The 25,949-nt window shown below is 51.3% G+C and overlaps 23 non-coding genes across 23 annotated transcripts; all 23 read left to right on the forward strand.

Moving 5' to 3' along the window:
- Positions 1 to 126: 126 nt before the first annotated feature.
- Positions 127 to 199, forward strand: TRNAK-CUU (transfer RNA lysine (anticodon CUU)). Its single transcript has one exon. It is a non-coding gene; the product is annotated as a tRNA-Lys (tRNA).
- A 241-nt stretch (positions 200 to 440) lies between these two features.
- TRNAG-UCC (transfer RNA glycine (anticodon UCC)) lies at positions 441 to 512 on the forward strand. The gene has a single exon. It is a non-coding gene; the product is annotated as a tRNA-Gly (tRNA).
- A 1,855-nt stretch (positions 513 to 2,367) lies between these two features.
- TRNAK-CUU (transfer RNA lysine (anticodon CUU)) lies at positions 2,368 to 2,440 on the forward strand. Its single transcript has one exon. It is a non-coding gene; the product is annotated as a tRNA-Lys (tRNA).
- Positions 2,441 to 2,681: 241 nt separating this feature from the next.
- TRNAG-UCC (transfer RNA glycine (anticodon UCC)) lies at positions 2,682 to 2,753 on the forward strand. Its single transcript has one exon. It is a non-coding gene; the product is annotated as a tRNA-Gly (tRNA).
- A 1,855-nt stretch (positions 2,754 to 4,608) lies between these two features.
- Positions 4,609 to 4,681, forward strand: TRNAK-CUU (transfer RNA lysine (anticodon CUU)). The gene has a single exon. It is a non-coding gene; the product is annotated as a tRNA-Lys (tRNA).
- Positions 4,682 to 4,922: 241 nt separating this feature from the next.
- Positions 4,923 to 4,994, forward strand: TRNAG-UCC (transfer RNA glycine (anticodon UCC)). The gene has a single exon. It is a non-coding gene; the product is annotated as a tRNA-Gly (tRNA).
- Positions 4,995 to 6,849: 1,855 nt separating this feature from the next.
- Positions 6,850 to 6,922, forward strand: TRNAK-CUU (transfer RNA lysine (anticodon CUU)). The gene has a single exon. It is a non-coding gene; the product is annotated as a tRNA-Lys (tRNA).
- Positions 6,923 to 7,163: 241 nt separating this feature from the next.
- On the forward strand, positions 7,164 to 7,235 carry TRNAG-UCC (transfer RNA glycine (anticodon UCC)). Its single transcript has one exon. It is a non-coding gene; the product is annotated as a tRNA-Gly (tRNA).
- A 1,855-nt stretch (positions 7,236 to 9,090) lies between these two features.
- Positions 9,091 to 9,163, forward strand: TRNAK-CUU (transfer RNA lysine (anticodon CUU)). Its single transcript has one exon. It is a non-coding gene; the product is annotated as a tRNA-Lys (tRNA).
- Positions 9,164 to 11,331: 2,168 nt separating this feature from the next.
- TRNAK-CUU (transfer RNA lysine (anticodon CUU)) lies at positions 11,332 to 11,404 on the forward strand. Its single transcript has one exon. It is a non-coding gene; the product is annotated as a tRNA-Lys (tRNA).
- Positions 11,405 to 11,645: 241 nt separating this feature from the next.
- TRNAG-UCC (transfer RNA glycine (anticodon UCC)) lies at positions 11,646 to 11,717 on the forward strand. Its single transcript has one exon. It is a non-coding gene; the product is annotated as a tRNA-Gly (tRNA).
- Positions 11,718 to 13,572: 1,855 nt separating this feature from the next.
- TRNAK-CUU (transfer RNA lysine (anticodon CUU)) lies at positions 13,573 to 13,645 on the forward strand. Its single transcript has one exon. It is a non-coding gene; the product is annotated as a tRNA-Lys (tRNA).
- A 241-nt stretch (positions 13,646 to 13,886) lies between these two features.
- On the forward strand, positions 13,887 to 13,958 carry TRNAG-UCC (transfer RNA glycine (anticodon UCC)). Its single transcript has one exon. It is a non-coding gene; the product is annotated as a tRNA-Gly (tRNA).
- Positions 13,959 to 15,813: 1,855 nt separating this feature from the next.
- On the forward strand, positions 15,814 to 15,886 carry TRNAK-CUU (transfer RNA lysine (anticodon CUU)). Its single transcript has one exon. It is a non-coding gene; the product is annotated as a tRNA-Lys (tRNA).
- Positions 15,887 to 16,127: 241 nt separating this feature from the next.
- On the forward strand, positions 16,128 to 16,199 carry TRNAG-UCC (transfer RNA glycine (anticodon UCC)). Its single transcript has one exon. It is a non-coding gene; the product is annotated as a tRNA-Gly (tRNA).
- A 1,855-nt stretch (positions 16,200 to 18,054) lies between these two features.
- Positions 18,055 to 18,127, forward strand: TRNAK-CUU (transfer RNA lysine (anticodon CUU)). Its single transcript has one exon. It is a non-coding gene; the product is annotated as a tRNA-Lys (tRNA).
- Positions 18,128 to 18,368: 241 nt separating this feature from the next.
- On the forward strand, positions 18,369 to 18,440 carry TRNAG-UCC (transfer RNA glycine (anticodon UCC)). The gene has a single exon. It is a non-coding gene; the product is annotated as a tRNA-Gly (tRNA).
- Positions 18,441 to 20,295: 1,855 nt separating this feature from the next.
- TRNAK-CUU (transfer RNA lysine (anticodon CUU)) lies at positions 20,296 to 20,368 on the forward strand. The gene has a single exon. It is a non-coding gene; the product is annotated as a tRNA-Lys (tRNA).
- A 241-nt stretch (positions 20,369 to 20,609) lies between these two features.
- On the forward strand, positions 20,610 to 20,681 carry TRNAG-UCC (transfer RNA glycine (anticodon UCC)). The gene has a single exon. It is a non-coding gene; the product is annotated as a tRNA-Gly (tRNA).
- A 1,855-nt stretch (positions 20,682 to 22,536) lies between these two features.
- TRNAK-CUU (transfer RNA lysine (anticodon CUU)) lies at positions 22,537 to 22,609 on the forward strand. The gene has a single exon. It is a non-coding gene; the product is annotated as a tRNA-Lys (tRNA).
- A 241-nt stretch (positions 22,610 to 22,850) lies between these two features.
- TRNAG-UCC (transfer RNA glycine (anticodon UCC)) lies at positions 22,851 to 22,922 on the forward strand. Its single transcript has one exon. It is a non-coding gene; the product is annotated as a tRNA-Gly (tRNA).
- Positions 22,923 to 24,777: 1,855 nt separating this feature from the next.
- TRNAK-CUU (transfer RNA lysine (anticodon CUU)) lies at positions 24,778 to 24,850 on the forward strand. The gene has a single exon. It is a non-coding gene; the product is annotated as a tRNA-Lys (tRNA).
- A 241-nt stretch (positions 24,851 to 25,091) lies between these two features.
- On the forward strand, positions 25,092 to 25,163 carry TRNAG-UCC (transfer RNA glycine (anticodon UCC)). Its single transcript has one exon. It is a non-coding gene; the product is annotated as a tRNA-Gly (tRNA).
- Positions 25,164 to 25,949: the final 786 nt, after the last annotated feature.

Genomic DNA, 25,949 nt, shown 5'->3' on the forward strand with positions numbered 1-25,949 from the left:
GACAGCAAGTAAGCGCAGGAGTGTTTGGAAGCGCATTGCGTCTATCAAAACAAATTGGGCCGAAAGTTAGCAAAAAGTGTTTGGCGTCAGTTGGTAGCAAGAGGCCACACGGGAGGCAGCGTCTTAGCCCGGCTAGCTCAGTCGGTAGAGCATGAGACTCTTAATCTCAGGGTCGTGGGTTCGAGCCCCACGTTGGGCGTATGGCATCGCAACGTTTTGGCCCAGTCAGTGGCATTCATGCGCACTGCACGGCCCCACCTTTACCATATCGACTGGCTTCTCTTCCATTCCCTCCACAAACGGGGAAATGTTTCGAGCTTATCTTTCTAGTGGTCAATTCGTATGGCAGCAAGTTGACCTTGCGCTGGGGCGTGGTTCTTATCAGCGCCACGTGTGACACGAATTGGATAGAGATAGTGGCACAGGCCCCGGACAGCCTTGCGTTGGTGGTATAGTGGTGAGCATAGCTGCCTTCCAAGCAGTTGACCCGGGTTCGATTCCCGGCCAACGCACTCCTATCCCTTTTTGGCCTTGCAAAGCGGCCCTAAGCAAAGACCCAAGTCATCCAGGTCCTTGAAGAAAGCTCCTAAGATATCCTGGCTTAGCGACAACTGTGGAGACTTTCTTCGGCATTCGAAAAGTCTCTGGCCTTATGCTTTAACTCGCTCAGGAGGTCCAGCATTATCCAGGGCCAAGGTTCAGCCATTTTGACTACTGATTCCCAAAGAGAATCAACTCTGTCACACACAACATTGCTAAGTATCTGGCAACAACGCTAACACCCTTAGCTGGCATCATATTGCACCATTTGCTATTCGGTGACGAAGGCATCGAATAGCAAATGACCCGCTTTGGACTGTGTCTTGCAAGGCAAGGAAAGGGGTGCATTTGGGCAAGGAGGCCTACAGGAAACCTACCCACACACACCGCTATCTGCTTTTTGGCTCACACCACCCACTGGAACCCAAGCTGGGGCTTCTTAGGACTCTGCAATATCGGGCTGACGCGGTAACAACAAAAAGAGTCTACAGACCCTCTCAGGTGTGCTTTGAAAGCTTGTGGCTAGCCAGACTGGGTCTTGGCTAAACATCCACAAGGTCACGAAAACAAACTGGGGAGAAGCAGAACATTTGGAGAAATATAGTCACCCCCGTAAGCCACTGGAGTGTCAGAAAAACTCCGGAGGATCTTTAACAACAATTGCATCGCTGTGTACTTCAAGTCCAGCAATACACTGGGACGGAAGCTTGTACATCGGCACTATCTGCACTGCCCATTTTGAACATCGCTCTAGCTAGCCAAGCGATTTGACAACAATTGTCACCTTTAGCCACGCCGATCTAGGCACCAATAGCTATGCAGGCTTCCTGCCACCAACAATGGGATCATCTAACTTGAACAGGGCGGTTCTACAATTTTCACACCTCCCCCTGTTCTTGGACAATCAACATCGACACATTCACATGGTGATTGTCTTAAGGTGTGACTAGAAGTGCTGCAGTTATCTTCCTGAGCCAAAGAAGTGGCTCGATCAACTATGTAAACCTCTTCAACAAACGGCTAGTACATTTGCAAGGGTCTCCAGTGAACGCTTGTTTGTCTGCTCAGTTGCCGGTCACCTGAAGAGAGCCAAAGGACACGCTTTGTTTTAGCCTTCGGGCCCCACTGAGGTAATGGAGAAAACATGAGCGTCCCTGGGTGGGCTCGAACCACCAACCTTTCGGTTAACAGCCGAACGCGCTAACCGATTGCGCCACAGAGACTGCACGCCGAGGGCCGGCGCACCGGCCGAGGGAGACATGAATAATAAAAACAAAGTTCCTTAAAAGGCTTCCCAATTGCACATTTCTAGAGTGCCTTCTAGAGTGCCTTCTAGTTAAAGGGGGAGAGAGGCAGGGTAAAAGAGGGCATCCTTCGAGCCGGAATCGAACCAGCGACCTAAGGATTACTACGTTGACGCTACAGTCCTCCGCTCTACCAGCTGAGCTATCGAAGGGCCCGCCGGTGGGTCGTAGCCCGTGACTCCTTGCATTCAAAGCCAGCGCTTTGCCCTTTGCGTTAGTCCTTCTGCCTTGAGGGATTGGTCTATGCCGCCTCTGCCTGAAAGGTCAAATGCCTTGGCAGCTGTGATGTGGGAAAGCTCGGCTTCACGTTTTGCACAGCGAGAAAACACAATCGAAGCACCTACCGCGTTTTGTTGGGAGCCCAAAAACCACAGCAGCAACGGTGATGTACCTCCCTGACAGCAAGTAAGCGCAGGAGTGTTTGGAAGCGCATTGCGTCTATCAAAACAAATTGGGCCGAAAGTTAGCAAAAAGTGTTTGGCGTCAGTTGGTAGCAAGAGGCCACACGGGAGGCAGCGTCTTAGCCCGGCTAGCTCAGTCGGTAGAGCATGAGACTCTTAATCTCAGGGTCGTGGGTTCGAGCCCCACGTTGGGCGTATGGCATCGCAACGTTTTGGCCCAGTCAGTGGCATTCATGCGCACTGCACGGCCCCACCTTTACCATATCGACTGGCTTCTCTTCCATTCCCTCTACAAACGGGGAAATGTTTCGAGCTTATCTTTCTAGTGGTCAATTCGTATGGCAGCAAGTTGACCTTGCGCTGGGGCGTGGTTCTTATCAGCGCCACGTGTGACACGAATTGGATAGAGATAGTGGCACAGGCCCCGGACAGCCTTGCGTTGGTGGTATAGTGGTGAGCATAGCTGCCTTCCAAGCAGTTGACCCGGGTTCGATTCCCGGCCAACGCACTCCTATCCCTTTTTGGCCTTGCAAAGCGGCCCTAAGCAAAGACCCAAGTCATCCAGGTCCTTGAAGAAAGCTCCTAAGATATCCTGGCTTAGCGACAACTGTGGAGACTTTCTTCGGCATTCGAAAAGTCTCTGGCCTTATGCTTTAACTCGCTCAGGAGGTCCAGCATTATCCAGGGCCAAGGTTCAGCCATTTTGACTACTGATTCCCAAAGAGAATCAACTCTGTCACACACAACATTGCTAAGTATCTGGCAACAACGCTAACACCCTTAGCTGGCATCATATTGCACCATTTGCTATTCGGTGACGAAGGCATCGAATAGCAAATGACCCGCTTTGGACTGTGTCTTGCAAGGCAAGGAAAGGGGTGCATTTGGGCAAGGAGGCCTACAGGAAACCTACCCACACACACCGCTATCTGCTTTTTGGCTCACACCACCCACTGGAACCCAAGCTGGGGCTTCTTAGGACTCTGCAATATCGGGCTGACGCGGTAACAACAAAAAGAGTCTACAGACCCTCTCAGGTGTGCTTTGAAAGCTTGTGGCTAGCCAGACTGGGTCTTGGCTAAACATCCACAAGGTCACGAAAACAAACTGGGGAGAAGCAGAACATTTGGAGAAATATAGTCACCCCCGTAAGCCACTGGAGTGTCAGAAAAACTCCGGAGGATCTTTAACAACAATTGCATCGCTGTGTACTTCAAGTCCAGCAATACACTGGGACGGAAGCTTGTACATCGGCACTATCTGCACTGCCCATTTTGAACATCGCTCTAGCTAGCCAAGCGATTTGACAACAATTGTCACCTTTAGCCACGCCGATCTAGGCACCAATAGCTATGCAGGCTTCCTGCCACCAAGAATGGGATCATCTAACTTGAACAGGGCGGTTCTACAATTTTCACACCTCCCCCTGTTCTTGGACAATCAACATCGACACATTCACATGGTGATTGTCTTAAGGTGTGACTAGAAGTGCTGCAGTTATCTTCCTGAGCCAAAGAAGTGGCTCGATCAACTATGTAAACCTCTTCAACAAACGGCTAGTACATTTGCAAGGGTCTCCAGTGAACGCTTGTTTGTCTGCTCAGTTGCCGGTCACCTGAAGAGAGCCAAAGGACACGCTTTGTTTTAGCCTTCGGGCCCCACTGAGGTAATGGAGAAAACATGAGCGTCCCTGGGTGGGCTCGAACCACCAACCTTTCGGTTAACAGCCGAACGCGCTAACCGATTGCGCCACAGAGACTGCACGCCGAGGGCCGGCGCACCGGCCGAGGGAGACATGAATAATAAAAACAAAGTTCCTTAAAAGGCTTCCCAATTGCACATTTCTAGAGTGCCTTCTAGAGTGCCTTCTAGTTAAAGGGGGAGAGAGGCAGGGTAAAAGAGGGCATCCTTCGAGCCGGAATCGAACCAGCGACCTAAGGATTACTACGTTGACGCTACAGTCCTCCGCTCTACCAGCTGAGCTATCGAAGGGCCCGCCGGTGGGTCGTAGCCCGTGACTCCTTGCATTCAAAGCCAGCGCTTTGCCCTTTGCGTTAGTCCTTCTGCCTTGAGGGATTGGTCTATGCCGCCTCTGCCTGAAAGGTCAAATGCCTTGGCAGCTGTGATGTGGGAAAGCTCGGCTTCACGTTTTGCACAGCGAGAAAACACAATCGAAGCACCTACCGCGTTTTGTTGGGAGCCCAAAAACCACAGCAGCAACGGTGATGTACCTCCCTGACAGCAAGTAAGCGCAGGAGTGTTTGGAAGCGCATTGCGTCTATCAAAACAAATTGGGCCGAAAGTTAGCAAAAAGTGTTTGGCGTCAGTTGGTAGCAAGAGGCCACACGGGAGGCAGCGTCTTAGCCCGGCTAGCTCAGTCGGTAGAGCATGAGACTCTTAATCTCAGGGTCGTGGGTTCGAGCCCCACGTTGGGCGTATGGCATCGCAACGTTTTGGCCCAGTCAGTGGCATTCATGCGCACTGCACGGCCCCACCTTTACCATATCGACTGGCTTCTCTTCCATTCCCTCTACAAACGGGGAAATGTTTCGAGCTTATCTTTCTAGTGGTCAATTCGTATGGCAGCAAGTTGACCTTGCGCTGGGGCGTGGTTCTTATCAGCGCCACGTGTGACACGAATTGGATAGAGATAGTGGCACAGGCCCCGGACAGCCTTGCGTTGGTGGTATAGTGGTGAGCATAGCTGCCTTCCAAGCAGTTGACCCGGGTTCGATTCCCGGCCAACGCACTCCTATCCCTTTTTGGCCTTGCAAAGCGGCCCTAAGCAAAGACCCAAGTCATCCAGGTCCTTGAAGAAAGCTCCTAAGATATCCTGGCTTAGCGACAACTGTGGAGACTTTCTTCGGCATTCGAAAAGTCTCTGGCCTTATGCTTTAACTCGCTCAGGAGGTCCAGCATTATCCAGGGCCAAGGTTCAGCCATTTTGACTACTGATTCCCAAAGAGAATCAACTCTGTCACACACAACATTGCTAAGTATCTGGCAACAACGCTAACACCCTTAGCTGGCATCATATTGCACCATTTGCTATTCGGTGACGAAGGCATCGAATAGCAAATGACCCGCTTTGGACTGTGTCTTGCAAGGCAAGGAAAGGGGTGCATTTGGGCAAGGAGGCCTACAGGAAACCTACCCACACACACCGCTATCTGCTTTTTGGCTCACACCACCCACTGGAACCCAAGCTGGGGCTTCTTAGGACTCTGCAATATCGGGCTGACGCGGTAACAACAAAAAGAGTCTACAGACCCTCTCAGGTGTGCTTTGAAAGCTTGTGGCTAGCCAGACTGGGTCTTGGCTAAACATCCACAAGGTCACGAAAACAAACTGGGGAGAAGCAGAACATTTGGAGAAATATAGTCACCCCCGTAAGCCACTGGAGTGTCAGAAAAACTCCGGAGGATCTTTAACAACAATTGCATCGCTGTGTACTTCAAGTCCAGCAATACACTGGGACGGAAGCTTGTACATCGGCACTATCTGCACTGCCCATTTTGAACATCGCTCTAGCTAGCCAAGCGATTTGACAACAATTGTCACCTTTAGCCACGCCGATCTAGGCACCAATAGCTATGCAGGCTTCCTGCCACCAAGAATGGGATCATCTAACTTGAACAGGGCGGTTCTACAATTTTCACACCTCCCCCTGTTCTTGGACAATCAACATCGACACATTCACATGGTGATTGTCTTAAGGTGTGACTAGAAGTGCTGCAGTTATCTTCCTGAGCCAAAGAAGTGGCTCGATCAACTATGTAAACCTCTTCAACAAACGGCTAGTACATTTGCAAGGGTCTCCAGTGAACGCTTGTTTGTCTGCTCAGTTGCCGGTCACCTGAAGAGAGCCAAAGGACACGCTTTGTTTTAGCCTTCGGGCCCCACTGAGGTAATGGAGAAAACATGAGCGTCCCTGGGTGGGCTCGAACCACCAACCTTTCGGTTAACAGCCGAACGCGCTAACCGATTGCGCCACAGAGACTGCACGCCGAGGGCCGGCGCACCGGCCGAGGGAGACATGAATAATAAAAACAAAGTTCCTTAAAAGGCTTCCCAATTGCACATTTCTAGAGTGCCTTCTAGAGTGCCTTCTAGTTAAAGGGGGAGAGAGGCAGGGTAAAAGAGGGCATCCTTCGAGCCGGAATCGAACCAGCGACCTAAGGATTACTACGTTGACGCTACAGTCCTCCGCTCTACCAGCTGAGCTATCGAAGGGCCCGCCGGTGGGTCGTAGCCCGTGACTCCTTGCATTCAAAGCCAGCGCTTTGCCCTTTGCGTTAGTCCTTCTGCCTTGAGGGATTGGTCTATGCCGCCTCTGCCTGAAAGGTCAAATGCCTTGGCAGCTGTGATGTGGGAAAGCTCGGCTTCACGTTTTGCACAGCGAGAAAACACAATCGAAGCACCTACCGCGTTTTGTTGGGAGCCCAAAAACCACAGCAGCAACGGTGATGTACCTCCCTGACAGCAAGTAAGCGCAGGAGTGTTTGGAAGCGCATTGCGTCTATCAAAACAAATTGGGCCGAAAGTTAGCAAAAAGTGTTTGGCGTCAGTTGGTAGCAAGAGGCCACACGGGAGGCAGCGTCTTAGCCCGGCTAGCTCAGTCGGTAGAGCATGAGACTCTTAATCTCAGGGTCGTGGGTTCGAGCCCCACGTTGGGCGTATGGCATCGCAACGTTTTGGCCCAGTCAGTGGCATTCATGCGCACTGCACGGCCCCACCTTTACCATATCGACTGGCTTCTCTTCCATTCCCTCTACAAACGGGGAAATGTTTCGAGCTTATCTTTCTAGTGGTCAATTCGTATGGCAGCAAGTTGACCTTGCGCTGGGGCGTGGTTCTTATCAGCGCCACGTGTGACACGAATTGGATAGAGATAGTGGCACAGGCCCCGGACAGCCTTGCGTTGGTGGTATAGTGGTGAGCATAGCTGCCTTCCAAGCAGTTGACCCGGGTTCGATTCCCGGCCAACGCACTCCTATCCCTTTTTGGCCTTGCAAAGCGGCCCTAAGCAAAGACCCAAGTCATCCAGGTCCTTGAAGAAAGCTCCTAAGATATCCTGGCTTAGCGACAACTGTGGAGACTTTCTTCGGCATTCGAAAAGTCTCTGGCCTTATGCTTTAACTCGCTCAGGAGGTCCAGCATTATCCAGGGCCAAGGTTCAGCCATTTTGACTACTGATTCCCAAAGAGAATCAACTCTGTCACACACAACATTGCTAAGTATCTGGCAACAACGCTAACACCCTTAGCTGGCATCATATTGCACCATTTGCTATTCGGTGACGAAGGCATCGAATAGCAAATGACCCGCTTTGGACTGTGTCTTGCAAGGCAAGGAAAGGGGTGCATTTGGGCAAGGAGGCCTACAGGAAACCTACCCACACACACCGCTATCTGCTTTTTGGCTCACACCACCCACTGGAACCCAAGCTGGGGCTTCTTAGGACTCTGCAATATCGGGCTGACGCGGTAACAACAAAAAGAGTCTACAGACCCTCTCAGGTGTGCTTTGAAAGCTTGTGGCTAGCCAGACTGGGTCTTGGCTAAACATCCACAAGGTCACGAAAACAAACTGGGGAGAAGCAGAACATTTGGAGAAATATAGTCACCCCCGTAAGCCACTGGAGTGTCAGAAAAACTCCGGAGGATCTTTAACAACAATTGCATCGCTGTGTACTTCAAGTCCAGCAATACACTGGGACGGAAGCTTGTACATCGGCACTATCTGCACTGCCCATTTTGAACATCGCTCTAGCTAGCCAAGCGATTTGACAACAATTGTCACCTTTAGCCACGCCGATCTAGGCACCAATAGCTATGCAGGCTTCCTGCCACCAAGAATGGGATCATCTAACTTGAACAGGGCGGTTCTACAATTTTCACACCTCCCCCTGTTCTTGGACAATCAACATCGACACATTCACATGGTGATTGTCTTAAGGTGTGACTAGAAGTGCTGCAGTTATCTTCCTGAGCCAAAGAAGTGGCTCGATCAACTATGTAAACCTCTTCAACAAACGGCTAGTACATTTGCAAGGGTCTCCAGTGAACGCTTGTTTGTCTGCTCAGTTGCCGGTCACCTGAAGAGAGCCAAAGGACACGCTTTGTTTTAGCCTTCGGGCCCCACTGAGGTAATGGAGAAAACATGAGCGTCCCTGGGTGGGCTCGAACCACCAACCTTTCGGTTAACAGCCGAACGCGCTAACCGATTGCGCCACAGAGACTGCATGCCGAGGGCCGGCGCACCGGCCGAGGGAGACATGAATAATAAAAACAAAGTTCCTTAAAAGGCTTCCCAATTGCACATTTCTAGAGTGCCTTCTAGAGTGCCTTCTAGTTAAAGGGGGAGAGAGGCAGGGTAAAAGAGGGCATCCTTCGAGCCGGAATCGAACCAGCGACCTAAGGATTACTACGTTGACGCTACAGTCCTCCGCTCTACCAGCTGAGCTATCGAAGGGGCCGCCGGTGGGTCGTAGCCCGTGACTCCTTGCATTCAAAGCCAGCGCTTTGCCCTTTGCGTTAGTCCTTCTGCCTTGAGGGATTGGTCTATGCCGCCTCTGCCTGAAAGGTCAAATGCCTTGGCAGCTGTGATGTGGGAAAGCTCGGCTTCACGTTTTGCACAGCGAGAAAACACAATCGAAGCACCTACCGCGTTTTGTTGGGAGCCCAAAAACCACAGCAGCAACGGTGATGTACCTCCCTGACAGCAAGTAAGCGCAGGAGTGTTTGGAAGCGCATTGCGTCTATCAAAACAAATTGGGCCGAAAGTTAGCAAAAAGTGTTTGGCGTCAGTTGGTAGCAAGAGGCCACACGGGAGGCAGCGTCTTAGCCCGGCTAGCTCAGTCGGTAGAGCATGAGACTCTTAATCTCAGGGTCGTGGGTTCGAGCCCCACGTTGGGCGTATGGCATCGCAACGTTTTGGCCCAGTCAGTGGCATTCATGCGCACTGCACGGCCCCACCTTTACCATATCGACTGGCTTCTCTTCCATTCCCTCTACAAACGGGGAAATGTTTCGAGCTTATCTTTCTAGTGGTCAATTCGTATGGCAGCAAGTTGACCTTGCGCTGGGGCGTGGTTCTTATCAGCGCCACGTGTGACACGAATTGGATAGAGATAGTGGCACAGGCCCGGGACAGCCTTGCGTTGGTGGTATAGTGGTGAGCATAGCTGCCTTCCAAGCAGTTGACCCAGGTTCGATTCCCGGCCAACGCACTCCTATCCCTTTTTGGCCTTGCAAAGCGGCCCTAAGCAAAGACCCAAGTCATCCAGGTCCTTGAAGAAAGCTCCTAAGATATCCTGGCTTAGCGACAACTGTGGAGACTTTCTTCGGCATTCGAAAAGTCTCTGGCCTTATGCTTTAACTCGCTCAGGAGGTCCAGCATTATCCAGGGCCAAGGTTCAGCCATTTTGACTACTGATTCCCAAAGAGAATCAACTCTGTCACACACAACATTGCTAAGTATCTGGCAACAACGCTAACACCCTTAGCTGGCATCATATTGCACCATTTGCTATTCGGTGACGAAGGCATCGAATAGCAAATGACCCGCTTTGGACTGTGTCTTGCAAGGCAAGGAAAGGGGTGCATTTGGGCAAGGAGGCCTACAGGAAACCTACCCACACACACCGCTATCTGCTTTTTGGCTCACACCACCCACTGGAACCCAAGCTGGGGCTTCTTAGGACTCTGCAATATCGGGCTGACGCGGTAACAACAAAAAGAGTCTACAGACCCTCTCAGGTGTGCTTTGAAAGCTTGTGGCTAGCCAGACTGGGTCTTGGCTAAACATCCACAAGGTCACGAAAACAAACTGGGGAGAAGCAGAACATTTGGAGAAATATAGTCACCCCCGTAAGCCACTGGAGTGTCAGAAAAACTCCGGAGGATCTTTAACAACAATTGCATCGCTGTGTACTTCAAGTCCAGCAATACACTGGGACGGAAGCTTGTACATCGGCACTATCTGCACTGCCCATTTTGAACATCGCTCTAGCTAGCCAAGCGATTTGACAACAATTGTCACCTTTAGCCACGCCGATCTAGGCACCAATAGCTATGCAGGCTTCCTGCCACCAACAATGGGATCATCTAACTTGAACAGGGCGGTTCTACAATTTTCACACCTCCCCCTGTTCTTGGACAATCAACATCGACACATTCACATGGTGATTGTCTTAAGGTGTGACTAGAAGTGCTGCAGTTATCTTCCTGAGCCAAAGAAGTGGCTCGATCAACTATGTAAACCTCTTCAACAAACGGCTAGTACATTTGCAAGGGTCTCCAGTGAACGCTTGTTTGTCTGCTCAGTTGCCGGTCACCTGAAGAGAGCCAAAGGACACGCTTTGTTTTAGCCTTCGGGCCCCACTGAGGTAATGGAGAAAACATGAGCGTCCCTGGGTGGGCTCGAACCACCAACCTTTCGGTTAACAGCCGAACGCGCTAACCGATTGCGCCACAGAGACTGCACGCTGAGGGCCGGCGCACCGGCCGAGGGAGACATGAATAATAAAAACAAAGTTCCTTAAAAGGCTTCCCAATTGCACATTTCTAGAGTGCCTTCTAGAGTGCCTTCTAGTTAAAGGGGGAGAGAGGCAGGGTAAAAGAGGGCATCCTTCGAGCCGGAATCGAACCAGCGACCTAAGGATTACTACGTTGACGCTACAGTCCTCCGCTCTACCAGCTGAGCTATCGAAGGGCCCGCCGGTGGGTCGTAGCCCGTGACTCCTTGCATTCAAAGCCAGCGCTTTGCCCTTTGCGTTAGTCCTTCTGCCTTGAGGGATTGGTCTATGCCGCCTCTGCCTGAAAGGTCAAATGCCTTGGCAGCTGTGATGTGGGAAAGCTCGGCTTCACGTTTTGCACAGCGAGAAAACACAATCGAAGCACCTACCGCGTTTTGTTGGGAGCCCAAAAACCACAGCAGCAACGGTGATGTACCTCCCTGACAGCAAGTAAGCGCAGGAGTGTTTGGAAGCGCATTGCGTCTATCAAAACAAATTGGGCCGAAAGTTAGCAAAAAGTGTTTGGCGTCAGTTGGTAGCAAGAGGCCACACGGGAAGCAGCGTCTTAGCCCGGCTAGCTCAGTCGGTAGAGCATGAGACTCTTAATCTCAGGGTCGTGGGTTCGAGCCCCACGTTGGGCGTATGGCATCGCAACGTTTTGGCCCAGTCAGTGGCATTCATGCGCACTGCACGGCCCCACCTTTACCATATCGACTGGCTTCTCTTCCATTCCCTCTACAAACGGGGAAATGTTTCGAGCTTATCTTTCTAGTGGTCAATTCGTATGGCAGCAAGTTGACCTTGCGCTGGGGCGTGGTTCTTATCAGCGCCACGTGTGACACGAATTGGATAGAGATAGTGGCACAGGCCCCGGACAGCCTTGCGTTGGTGGTATAGTGGTGAGCATAGCTGCCTTCCAAGCAGTTGACCCGGGTTCGATTCCCGGCCAACGCACTCCTATCCCTTTTTGGCCTTGCAAAGCGGCCCTAAGCAAAGACCCAAGTCATCCAGGTCCTTGAAGAAAGCTCCTAAGATATCCTGGCTTAGCGACAACTGTGGAGACTTTCTTCGGCATTCGAAAAGTCTCTGGCCTTATGCTTTAACTCGCTCAGGAGGTCCAGCATTATCCAGGGCCAAGGTTCAGCCATTTTGACTACTGATTCCCAAAGAGAATCAACTCTGTCACACACAACATTGCTAAGTATCTGGCAACAACGCTAACACCCTTAGCTGGCATCATATTGCACCATTTGCTATTCGGTGACGAAGGCATCGAATAGCAAATGACCCGCTTTGGACTGTGTCTTGCAAGGCAAGGAAAGGGGTGCATTTGGGCAAGGAGGCCTACAGGAAACCTACCCACACACACCGCTATCTGCTTTTTGGCTCACACCACCCACTGGAACCCAAGCTGGGGCTTCTTAGGACTCTGCAATATCGGGCTGACGCGGTAACAACAAAAAGAGTCTACAGACCCTCTCAGGTGTGCTTTGAAAGCTTGTGGCTAGCCAGACTGGGTCTTGGCTAAACATCCACAAGGTCACGAAAACAAACTGGGGAGAAGCAGAACATTTGGAGAAATATAGTCACCCCCGTAAGCCACTGGAGTGTCAGAAAAACTCCGGAGGATCTTTAACAACAATTGCATCGCTGTGTACTTCAAGTCCAGCAATACACTGGGACGGAAGCTTGTACATCGGCACTATCTGCACTGCCCATTTTGAACATCGCTCTAGCTAGCCAAGCGATTTGACAACAATTGTCACCTTTAGCCACGCCGATCTAGGCACCAATAGCTATGCAGGCTTCCTGCCACCAACAATGGGATCATCTAACTTGAACAGGGCGGTTCTACAATTTTCACACCTCCCCCTGTTCTTGGACAATCGACATCGACACATTCACATGGTGATTGTCTTAAGGTGTGACTAGAAGTGCTGCAGTTATCTTCCTGAGCCAAAGAAGTGGCTCGATCAACTATGTAAACCTCTTCAACAAACGGCTAGTACATTTGCAAGGGTCTCCAGTGAACGCTTGTTTGTCTGCTCAGTTGCCGGTCACCTGAAGAGAGCCAAAGGACACGCTTTGTTTTAGCCTTCGGGCCCCACTGAGGTAATGGAGAAAACATGAGCGTCCCTGGGTGGGCTCGAACCACCAACCTTTCGGTTAACAGCCGAACGCGCTAACCGATTGCGCCACAGAGACTGCACGCCGAGGGCCGGCGCACCGGCCGAGGGAGACATGAATAATAAAAACAAAGTTCCTTAAAAGGCTTCCCAATTGCACATTTCTAGAGTGCCTTCTAGAGTGCCTTCTAGTTAAAGGGGGAGAGAGGCAGGGTAAAAGAGGGCATCCTTCGAGCCGGAATCGAACCAGCGACCTAAGGATTACTACGTTGACGCTACAGTCCTCCGCTCTACCAGCTGAGCTATCGAAGGGCCCGCCGGTGGGTCGTAGCCCGTGACTCCTTGCATTCAAAGCCAGCGCTTTGCCCTTTGCGTTAGTCCTTCTGCCTTGAGGGATTGGTCTATGCCGCCTCTGCCTGAAAGGTCAAATGCCTTGGCAGCTGTGATGTGGGAAAGCTCGGCTTCACGTTTTGCACAGCGAGAAAACACAATCGAAGCACCTACCGCGTTTTGTTGGGAGCCCAAAAACCACAGCAGCAACGGTGATGTACCTCCCTGACAGCAAGTAAGCGCAGGAGTGTTTGGAAGCGCATTGCGTCTATCAAAACAAATTGGGCCGAAAGTTAGCAAAAAGTGTTTGGCGTCAGTTGGTAGCAAGAGGCCACACGGGAGGCAGCGTCTTAGCCCGGCTAGCTCAGTCGGTAGAGCATGAGACTCTTAATCTCAGGGTCGTGGGTTCGAGCCCCACGTTGGGCGTATGGCATCGCAACGTTTTGGCCCAGTCAGTGGCATTCATGCGCACTGCACGGCCCCACCTTTACCATATCGACTGGCTTCTCTTCCATTCCCTCTACAAACGGGGAAATGTTTCGAGCTTATCTTTCTAGTGGTCAATTCGTATGGCAGCAAGTTGACCTTGCGCTGGGGCGTGGTTCTTATCAGCGCCACGTGTGACACGAATTGGATAGAGATAGTGGCACAGGCCCCGGACAGCCTTGCGTTGGTGGTATAGTGGTGAGCATAGCTGCCTTCCAAGCAGTTGACCCGGGTTCGATTCCCGGCCAACGCACTCCTATCCCTTTTTGGCCTTGCAAAGCGGCCCTAAGCAAAGACCCAAGTCATCCAGGTCCTTGAAGAAAGCTCCTAAGATATCCTGGCTTAGCGACAACTGTGGAGACTTTCTTCGGCATTCGAAAAGTCTCTGGCCTTATGCTTTAACTCGCTCAGGAGGTCCAGCATTATCCAGGGCCAAGGTTCAGCCATTTTGACTACTGATTCCCAAAGAGAATCAACTCTGTCACACACAACATTGCTAAGTATCTGGCAACAACGCTAACACCCTTAGCTGGCATCATATTGCACCATTTGCTATTCGGTGACGAAGGCATCGAATAGCAAATGACCCGCTTTGGACTGTGTCTTGCAAGGCAAGGAAAGGGGTGCATTTGGGCAAGGAGGCCTACAGGAAACCTACCCACACACACCGCTATCTGCTTTTTGGCTCACACCACCCACTGGAACCCAAGCTGGGGCTTCTTAGGACTCTGCAATATCGGGCTGACGCGGTAACAACAAAAAGAGTCTACAGACCCTCTCAGGTGTGCTTTGAAAGCTTGTGGCTAGCCAGACTGGGTCTTGGCTAAACATCCACAAGGTCACGAAAACAAACTGGGGAGAAGCAGAACATTTGGAGAAATATAGTCACCCCCGTAAGCCACTGGAGTGTCAGAAAAACTCCGGAGGATCTTTAACAACAATTGCATCGCTGTGTACTTCAAGTCCAGCAATACACTGGGACGGAAGCTTGTACATCGGCACTATCTGCACTGCCCATTTTGAACATCGCTCTAGCTAGCCAAGCGATTTGACAACAATTGTCACCTTTAGCCACGCCGATCTAGGCACCAATAGCTATGCAGGCTTCCTGCCACCAAGAATGGGATCATCTAACTTGAACAGGGCGGTTCTACAATTTTCACACCTCCCCCTGTTCTTGGACAATCAACATCGACACATTCACATGGTGATTGTCTTAAGGTGTGACTAGAAGTGCTGCAGTTATCTTCCTGAGCCAAAGAAGTGGCTCGATCAACTATGTAAACCTCTTCAACAAACGGCTAGTACATTTGCAAGGGTCTCCAGTGAACGCTTGTTTGTCTGCTCAGTTGCCGGTCACCTGAAGAGAGCCAAAGGACACGCTTTGTTTTAGCCTTCGGGCCCCACTGAGGTAATGGAGAAAACATGAGCGTCCCTGGGTGGGCTCGAACCACCAACCTTTCGGTTAACAGCCGAACGCGCTAACCGATTGCGCCACAGAGACTGCACGCCGAGGGCCGGCGCACCGGCCGAGGGAGACATGAATAATAAAAACAAAGTTCCTTAAAAGGCTTCCCAATTGCACATTTCTAGAGTGCCTTCTAGAGTGCCTTCTAGTTAAAGGGGGAGAGAGGCAGGGTAAAAGAGGGCATCCTTCGAGCCGGAATCGAACCAGCGACCTAAGGATTACTACGTTGACACTACAGTCCTCCGCTCTACCAGCTGAGCTATCGAAGGGCCCGCCGGTGGGTCGTAGCCCGTGACTCCTTGCATTCAAAGCCAGCGCTTTGCCCTTTGCGTTAGTCCTTCTGCCTTGAGGGATTGGTCTATGCCGCCTCTGCCTGAAAGGTCAAATGCCTTGGCAGCTGTGATGTGGGAAAGCTCGGCTTCACGTTTTGCACAGCGAGAAAACACAATCGAAGCACCTACCGCGTTTTGTTGGGAGCCCAAAAACCACAGCAGCAACGGTGATGTACCTCCCTGACAGCAAGTAAGCGCAGGAGTGTTTGGAAGCGCATTGCGTCTATCAAAACAAATTGGGCCGAAAGTTAGCAAAAAGTGTTTGGCGTCAGTTGGTAGCAAGAGGCCACACGGGAGGCAGCGTCTTAGCCCGGCTAGCTCAGTCGGTAGAGCATGAGACTCTTAATCTCAGGGTCGTGGGTTCGAGCCCCACGTTGGGCGTATGGCATCGCAACGTTTTGGCCCAGTCAGTGGCATTCATGCGCACTGCACGGCCCCACCTTTACCATATCGACTGGCTTCTCTTCCATTCCCTCTACAAACGGGGAAATGTTTCGAGCTTATCTTTCTAGTGGTCAATTCGTATGGCAGCAAGTTGACCTTGCGCTGGGGCGTGGTTCTTATCAGCGCCACGTGTGACACGAATTGGATAGAGATAGTGGCACAGGCCCCGGACAGCCTTGCGTTGGTGGTATAGTGGTGAGCATAGCTGCCTTCCAAGCAGTTGACCCGGGTTCGATTCCCGGCCAACGCACTCCTATCCCTTTTTGGCCTTGCAAAGCGGCCCTAAGCAAAGACCCAAGTCATCCAGGTCCTTGAAGAAAGCTCCTAAGATATCCTGGCTTAGCGACAACTGTGGAGACTTTCTTCGGCATTCGAAAAGTCTCTGGCCTTATGCTTTAACTCGCTCAGGAGGTCCAGCATTATCCAGGGCCAAGGTTCAGCCATTTTGACTACTGATTCCCAAAGAGAATCAACTCTGTCACACACAACATTGCTAAGTATCTGGCAACAACGCTAACACCCTTAGCTGGCATCATATTGCACCATTTGCTATTCGGTGACGAAGGCATCGAATAGCAAATGACCCGCTTTGGACTGTGTCTTGCAAGGCAAGGAAAGGGGTGCATTTGGGCAAGGAGGCCTACAGGAAACCTACCCACACACACCGCTATCTGCTTTTTGGCTCACACCACCCACTGGAACCCAAGCTGGGGCTTCTTAGGACTCTGCAATATCGGGCTGACGCGGTAACAACAAAAAGAGTCTACAGACCCTCTCAGGTGTGCTTTGAAAGCTTGTGGCTAGCCAGACTGGGTCTTGGCTAAACATCCACAAGGTCACGAAAACAAACTGGGGAGAAGCAGAACATTTGGAGAAATATAGTCACCCCCGTAAGCCACTGGAGTGTCAGAAAAACTCCGGAGGATCTTTAACAACAATTGCATCGCTGTGTACTTCAAGTCCAGCAATACACTGGGACGGAAGCTTGTACATCGGCACTATCTGCACTGCCCATTTTGAACATCGCTCTAGCTAGCCAAGCGATTTGACAACAATTGTCACCTTTAGCCACGCCGATCTAGGCACCAATAGCTATGCAGGCTTCCTGCCACCAAGAATGGGATCATCTAACTTGAACAGGGCGGTTCTACAATTTTCACACCTCCCCCTGTTCTTGGACAATCAACATCGACACATTCACATGGTGATTGTCTTAAGGTGTGACTAGAAGTGCTGCAGTTATCTTCCTGAGCCAAAGAAGTGGCTCGATCAACTATGTAAACCTCTTCAACAAACGGCTAGTACATTTGCAAGGGTCTCCAGTGAACGCTTGTTTGTCTGCTCAGTTGCCGGTCACCTGAAGAGAGCCAAAGGACACGCTTTGTTTTAGCCTTCGGGCCCCACTGAGGTAATGGAGAAAACATGAGCGTCCCTGGGTGGGCTCGAACCACCAACCTTTCGGTTAACAGCCGAACGCGCTAACCGATTGCGCCACAGAGACTGCACGCTGAGGGCCGGCGCACCGGCCGAGGGAGACATGAATAATAAAAACAAAGTTCCTTAAAAGGCTTCCCAATTGCACATTTCTAGAGTGCCTTCTAGAGTGCCTTCTAGTTAAAGGGGGAGAGAGGCAGGGTAAAAGAGGGCATCCTTCGAGCCGGAATCGAACCAGCGACCTAAGGATTACTACGTTGACGCTACAGTCCTCCGCTCTACCAGCTGAGCTATCGAAGGGCCCGCCGGTGGGTCGTAGCCCGTGACTCCTTGCATTCAAAGCCAGCGCTTTGCCCTTTGCGTTAGTCCTTCTGCCTTGAGGGATTGGTCTATGCCGCCTCTGCCTGAAAGGTCAAATGCCTTGGCAGCTGTGATGTGGGAAAGCTCGGCTTCACGTTTTGCACAGCGAGAAAACACAATCGAAGCACCTACCGCGTTTTGTTGGGAGCCCAAAAACCACAGCAGCAACGGTGATGTACCTCCCTGACAGCAAGTAAGCGCAGGAGTGTTTGGAAGCGCATTGCGTCTATCAAAACAAATTGGGCCGAAAGTTAGCAAAAAGTGTTTGGCGTCAGTTGGTAGCAAGAGGCCACACGGGAAGCAGCGTCTTAGCCCGGCTAGCTCAGTCGGTAGAGCATGAGACTCTTAATCTCAGGGTCGTGGGTTCGAGCCCCACGTTGGGCGTATGGCATCGCAACGTTTTGGCCCAGTCAGTGGCATTCATGCGCACTGCACGGCCCCACCTTTACCATATCGACTGGCTTCTCTTCCATTCCCTCTACAAACGGGGAAATGTTTCGAGCTTATCTTTCTAGTGGTCAATTCGTATGGCAGCAAGTTGACCTTGCGCTGGGGCGTGGTTCTTATCAGCGCCACGTGTGACACGAATTGGATAGAGATAGTGGCACAGGCCCCGGACAGCCTTGCGTTGGTGGTATAGTGGTGAGCATAGCTGCCTTCCAAGCAGTTGACCCGGGTTCGATTCCCGGCCAACGCACTCCTATCCCTTTTTGGCCTTGCAAAGCGGCCCTAAGCAAAGACCCAAGTCATCCAGGTCCTTGAAGAAAGCTCCTAAGATATCCTGGCTTAGCGACAACTGTGGAGACTTTCTTCGGCATTCGAAAAGTCTCTGGCCTTATGCTTTAACTCGCTCAGGAGGTCCAGCATTATCCAGGGCCAAGGTTCAGCCATTTTGACTACTGATTCCCAAAGAGAATCAACTCTGTCACACACAACATTGCTAAGTATCTGGCAACAACGCTAACACCCTTAGCTGGCATCATATTGCACCATTTGCTATTCGGTGACGAAGGCATCGAATAGCAAATGACCCGCTTTGGACTGTGTCTTGCAAGGCAAGGAAAGGGGTGCATTTGGGCAAGGAGGCCTACAGGAAACCTACCCACACACACCGCTATCTGCTTTTTGGCTCACACCACCCACTGGAACCCAAGCTGGGGCTTCTTAGGACTCTGCAATATCGGGCTGACGCGGTAACAACAAAAAGAGTCTACAGACCCTCTCAGGTGTGCTTTGAAAGCTTGTGGCTAGCCAGACTGGGTCTTGGCTAAACATCCACAAGGTCACGAAAACAAACTGGGGAGAAGCAGAACATTTGGAGAAATATAGTCACCCCCGTAAGCCACTGGAGTGTCAGAAAAACTCCGGAGGATCTTTAACAACAATTGCATCGCTGTGTACTTCAAGTCCAGCAATACACTGGGACGGAAGCTTGTACATCGGCACTATCTGCACTGCCCATTTTGAACATCGCTCTAGCTAGCCAAGCGATTTGACAACAATTGTCACCTTTAGCCACGCCGATCTAGGCACCAATAGCTATGCAGGCTTCCTGCCACCAACAATGGGATCATCTAACTTGAACAGGGCGGTTCTACAATTTTCACACCTCCCCCTGTTCTTGGACAATCGACATCGACACATTCACATGGTGATTGTCTTAAGGTGTGACTAGAAGTGCTGCAGTTATCTTCCTGAGCCAAAGAAGTGGCTCGATCAACTATGTAAACCTCTTCAACAAACGGCTAGTACATTTGCAAGGGTCTCCAGTGAACGCTTGTTTGTCTGCTCAGTTGCCGGTCACCTGAAGAGAGCCAAAGGACACGCTTTGTTTTAGCCTTCGGGCCCCACTGAGGTAATGGAGAAAACATGAGCGTCCCTGGGTGGGCTCGAACCACCAACCTTTCGGTTAACAGCCGAACGCGCTAACCGATTGCGCCACAGAGACTGCACGCCGAGGGCCGGCGCACCGGCCGAGGGAGACATGAATAATAAAAACAAAGTTCCTTAAAAGGCTTCCCAATTGCACATTTCTAGAGTGCCTTCTAGAGTGCCTTCTAGTTAAAGGGGGAGAGAGGCAGGGTAAAAGAGGGCATCCTTCGAGCCGGAATCGAACCAGCGACCTAAGGATTACTACGTTGACGCTACAGTCCTCCGCTCTACCAGCTGAGCTATCGAAGGGCCCGCCGGTGGGTCGTAGCCCGTGACTCCTTGCATTCAAAGCCAGCGCTTTGCCCTTTGCGTTAGTCCTTCTGCCTTGAGGGATTGGTCTATGCCGCCTCTGCCTGAAAGGTCAAATGCCTTGGCAGCTGTGATGTGGGAAAGCTCGGCTTCACGTTTTGCACAGCGAGAAAACACAATCGAAGCACCTACCGCGTTTTGTTGGGAGCCCAAAAACCACAGCAGCAACGGTGATGTACCTCCCTGACAGCAAGTAAGCGCAGGAGTGTTTGGAAGCGCATTGCGTCTATCAAAACAAATTGGGCCGAAAGTTAGCAAAAAGTGTTTGGCGTCAGTTGGTAGCAAGAGGCCACACGGGAGGCAGCGTCTTAGCCCGGCTAGCTCAGTCGGTAGAGCATGAGACTCTTAATCTCAGGGTCGTGGGTTCGAGCCCCACGTTGGGCGTATGGCATCGCAACGTTTTGGCCCAGTCAGTGGCATTCATGCGCACTGCACGGCCCCACCTTTACCATATCGACTGGCTTCTCTTCCATTCCCTCTACAAACGGGGAAATGTTTCGAGCTTATCTTTCTAGTGGTCAATTCGTATGGCAGCAAGTTGACCTTGCGCTGGGGCGTGGTTCTTATCAGCGCCACGTGTGACACGAATTGGATAGAGATAGTGGCACAGGCCCCGGACAGCCTTGCGTTGGTGGTATAGTGGTGAGCATAGCTGCCTTCCAAGCAGTTGACCCGGGTTCGATTCCCGGCCAACGCACTCCTATCCCTTTTTGGCCTTGCAAAGCGGCCCTAAGCAAAGACCCAAGTCATCCAGGTCCTTGAAGAAAGCTCCTAAGATATCCTGGCTTAGCGACAACTGTGGAGACTTTCTTCGGCATTCGAAAAGTCTCTGGCCTTATGCTTTAACTCGCTCAGGAGGTCCAGCATTATCCAGGGCCAAGGTTCAGCCATTTTGACTACTGATTCCCAAAGAGAATCAACTCTGTCACACACAACATTGCTAAGTATCTGGCAACAACGCTAACACCCTTAGCTGGCATCATATTGCACCATTTGCTATTCGGTGACGAAGGCATCGAATAGCAAATGACCCGCTTTGGACTGTGTCTTGCAAGGCAAGGAAAGGGGTGCATTTGGGCAAGGAGGCCTACAGGAAACCTACCCACACACACCGCTATCTGCTTTTTGGCTCACACCACCCACTGGAACCCAAGCTGGGGCTTCTTAGGACTCTGCAATATCGGGCTGACGCGGTAACAACAAAAAGAGTCTACAGACCCTCTCAGGTGTGCTTTGAAAGCTTGTGGCTAGCCAGACTGGGTCTTGGCTAAACATCCACAAGGTCACGAAAACAAACTGGGGAGAAGCAGAACATTTGGAGAAATATAGTCACCCCCGTAAGCCACTGGAGTGTCAGAAAAACTCCGGAGGATCTTTAACAACAATTGCATCGCTGTGTACTTCAAGTCCAGCAATACACTGGGACGGAAGCTTGTACATCGGCACTATCTGCACTGCCCATTTTGAACATCGCTCTAGCTAGCCAAGCGATTTGACAACAATTGTCACCTTTAGCCACGCCGATCTAGGCACCAATAGCTATGCAGGCTTCCTGCCACCAAGAATGGGATCATCTAACTTGAACAGGGCGGTTCTACAATTTTCACACCTCCCCCTGTTCTTGGACAATCAACATCGACACATTCACATGGTGATTGTCTTAAGGTGTGACTAGAAGTGCTGCAGTTATCTTCCTGAGCCAAAGAAGTGGCTCGATCAACTATGTAAACCTCTTCAACAAACGGCTAGTACATTTGCAAGGGTCTCCAGTGAACGCTTGTTTGTCTGCTCAGTTGCCGGTCACCTGAAGAGAGCCAAAGGACACGCTTTGTTTTAGCCTTCGGGCCCCACTGAGGTAATGGAGAAAACATGAGCGTCCCTGGGTGGGCTCGAACCACCAACCTTTCGGTTAACAGCCGAACGCGCTAACCGATTGCGCCACAGAGACTGCACGCCGAGGGCCGGCGCACCGGCCGAGGGAGACATGAATAATAAAAACAAAGTTCCTTAAAAGGCTTCCCAATTGCACATTTCTAGAGTGCCTTCTAGAGTGCCTTCTAGTTAAAGGGGGAGAGAGGCAGGGTAAAAGAGGGCATCCTTCGAGCCGGAATCGAACCAGCGACCTAAGGATTACTACGTTGACACTACAGTCCTCCGCTCTACCAGCTGAGCTATCGAAGGGCCCGCCGGTGGGTCGTAGCCCGTGACTCCTTGCATTCAAAGCCAGCGCTTTGCCCTTTGCGTTAGTCCTTCTGCCTTGAGGGATTGGTCTATGCCGCCTCTGCCTGAAAGGTCAAATGCCTTGGCAGCTGTGATGTGGGAAAGCTCGGCTTCACGTTTTGCACAGCGAGAAAACACAATCGAAGCACCTACCGCGTTTTGTTGGGAGCCCAAAAACCACAGCAGCAACGGTGATGTACCTCCCTGACAGCAAGTAAGCGCAGGAGTGTTTGGAAGCGCATTGCGTCTATCAAAACAAATTGGGCCGAAAGTTAGCAAAAAGTGTTTGGCGTCAGTTGGTAGCAAGAGGCCACACGGGAGGCAGCGTCTTAGCCCGGCTAGCTCAGTCGGTAGAGCATGAGACTCTTAATCTCAGGGTCGTGGGTTCGAGCCCCACGTTGGGCGTATGGCATCGCAACGTTTTGGCCCAGTCAGTGGCATTCATGCGCACTGCACGGCCCCACCTTTACCATATCGACTGGCTTCTCTTCCATTCCCTCTACAAACGGGGAAATGTTTCGAGCTTATCTTTCTAGTGGTCAATTCGTATGGCAGCAAGTTGACCTTGCGCTGGGGCGTGGTTCTTATCAGCGCCACGTGTGACACGAATTGGATAGAGATAGTGGCACAGGCCCCGGACAGCCTTGCGTTGGTGGTATAGTGGTGAGCATAGCTGCCTTCCAAGCAGTTGACCCGGGTTCGATTCCCGGCCAACGCACTCCTATCCCTTTTTGGCCTTGCAAAGCGGCCCTAAGCAAAGACCCAAGTCATCCAGGTCCTTGAAGAAAGCTCCTAAGATATCCTGGCTTAGCGACAACTGTGGAGACTTTCTTCGGCATTCGAAAAGTCTCTGGCCTTATGCTTTAACTCGCTCAGGAGGTCCAGCATTATCCAGGGCCAAGGTTCAGCCATTTTGACTACTGATTCCCAAAGAGAATCAACTCTGTCACACACAACATTGCTAAGTATCTGGCAACAACGCTAACACCCTTAGCTGGCATCATATTGCACCATTTGCTATTCGGTGACGAAGGCATCGAATAGCAAATGACCCGCTTTGGACTGTGTCTTGCAAGGCAAGGAAAGGGGTGCATTTGGGCAAGGAGGCCTACAGGAAACCTACCCACACACACCGCTATCTGCTTTTTGGCTCACACCACCCACTGGAACCCAAGCTGGGGCTTCTTAGGACTCTGCAATATCGGGCTGACGCGGTAACAACAAAAAGAGTCTACAGACCCTCTCAGGTGTGCTTTGAAAGCTTGTGGCTAGCCAGACTGGGTCTTGGCTAAACATCCACAAGGTCACGAAAACAAACTGGGGAGAAGCAGAACATTTGGAGAAATATAGTCACCCCCGTAAGCCACTGGAGTGTCAGAAAAACTCCGGAGGATCTTTAACAACAATTGCATCGCTGTGTACTTCAAGTCCAGCAATACACTGGGACGGAAGCTTGTACATCGGCACTATCTGCACTGCCCATTTTGAACATCGCTCTAGCTAGCCAAGCGATTTGACAACAATTGTCACCTTTAGCCACGCCGATCTAGGCACCAATAGCTATGCAGGCTTCCTGCCACCAACAATGGGATCATCTAACTTGAACAGGGCGGTTCTACAATTTTCACACCTCCCCCTGTTCTTGGACAATCAACATCGACACATTCACATGGTGATTGTCTTAAGGTGTGACTAGAAGTGCTGCAGTTATCTTCCTGAGCCAAAGAAGTGGCTCGATCAACTATGTAAACCTCTTCAACAAACGGCTAGTACATTTGCAAGGGTCTCCAGTGAACGCTTGTTTGTCTGCTCAGTTGCCGGTCACCTGAAGAGAGCCAAAGGACACGCTTTGTTTTAGCCTTCGGGCCCCACTGAGGTAATGGAGAAAACATGAGCGTCCCTGGGTGGGCTCGAACCACCAACCTTTCGGTTAACAGCCGAACGCGCTAACCGATTGCGCCACAGAGACTGCACGCCGAGGGCCGGCGCACCGGCCGAGGGAGACATGAATAATAAAAACAAAGTTCCTTAAAAGGCTTCCCAATTGCACATTTCTAGAGTGCCTTCTAGAGTGCCTTCTAGTTAAAGGGGGAGAGAGGCAGGGTAAAAGAGGGCATCCTTCGAGCCGGAATCGAACCAGCGACCTAAGGATTACTACGTTGACGCTACAGTCCTCCGCTCTACCAGCTGAGCTATCGAAGGGCCCGCCGGTGGGTCGTAGCCCGTGACTCCTTGCATTCAAAGCCAGCGCTTTGCCCTTTGCGTTAGTCCTTCTGCCTTGAGGGATTGGTCTATGCCGCCTCTGCCTGAAAGGTCAAATGCCTTGGCAGCTGTGATGTGGGAAAGCTCGGCTTCACGTTTTGCACAGCGAGAAAACACAATCGAAGCACCTACCGCGTTTTGTTGGGAGCCCAAAAACCACAGCAGCAACGGTGATGTACCTCCCTGACAGCAAGTAAGCGCAGGAGTGTTTGGAAGCGCATTGCGTCTATCAAAACAAATTGGGCCGAAAGTTAGCAAAAAGTGTTTGGCGTCAGTTGGTAGCAAGAGGCCACACGGGAAGCAGCGTCTTAGCCCGGCTAGCTCAGTCGGTAGAGCATGAGACTCTTAATCTCAGGGTCGTGGGTTCGAGCCCCACGTTGGGCGTATGGCATCGCAACGTTTTGGCCCAGTCAGTGGCATTCATGCGCACTGCACGGCCCCACCTTTACCATATCGACTGGCTTCTCTTCCATTCCCTCTACAAACGGGGAAATGTTTCGAGCTTATCTTTCTAGTGGTCAATTCGTATGGCAGCAAGTTGACCTTGCGCTGGGGCGTGGTTCTTATCAGCGCCACGTGTGACACGAATTGGATAGAGATAGTGGCACAGGCCCCGGACAGCCTTGCGTTGGTGGTATAGTGGTGAGCATAGCTGCCTTCCAAGCAGTTGACCCGGGTTCGATTCCCGGCCAACGCACTCCTATCCCTTTTTGGCCTTGCAAAGCGGCCCTAAGCAAAGACCCAAGTCATCCAGGTCCTTGAAGAAAGCTCCTAAGATATCCTGGCTTAGCGACAACTGTGGAGACTTTCTTCGGCATTCGAAAAGTCTCTGGCCTTATGCTTTAACTCGCTCAGGAGGTCCAGCATTATCCAGGGCCAAGGTTCAGCCATTTTGACTACTGATTCCCAAAGAGAATCAACTCTGTCACACACAACATTGCTAAGTATCTGGCAACAACGCTAACACCCTTAGCTGGCATCATATTGCACCATTTGCTATTCGGTGACGAAGGCATCGAATAGCAAATGACCCGCTTTGGACTGTGTCTTGCAAGGCAAGGAAAGGGGTGCATTTGGGCAAGGAGGCCTACAGGAAACCTACCCACACACACCGCTATCTGCTTTTTGGCTCACACCACCCACTGGAACCCAAGCTGGGGCTTCTTAGGACTCTGCAATATCGGGCTGACGCGGTAACAACAAAAAGAGTCTACAGACCCTCTCAGGTGTGCTTTGAAAGCTTGTGGCTAGCCAGACTGGGTCTTGGCTAAACATCCACAAGGTCACAAAAACAAACTGGGGAGAAGCAGAACATTTGGAGAAATATAGTCACCCCCGTAAGCCACTGGAGTGTCAGAAAAACTCCGGAGGATCTTTAACAACAATTGCATCGCTGTGTACTTCAAGTCCAGCAATACACTGGGACGGAAGCTTGTACATCGGCACTATCTGCACTGCCCATTTTGAACATCGCTCTAGCTAG

This window comes from Aquarana catesbeiana, unplaced genomic scaffold (assembly GCF_042186555.1).
Source record: "Aquarana catesbeiana isolate 2022-GZ unplaced genomic scaffold, ASM4218655v1 unanchor86, whole genome shotgun sequence".
Lineage (NCBI taxonomy): Eukaryota > Metazoa > Chordata > Amphibia > Anura > Ranidae > Aquarana > Aquarana catesbeiana.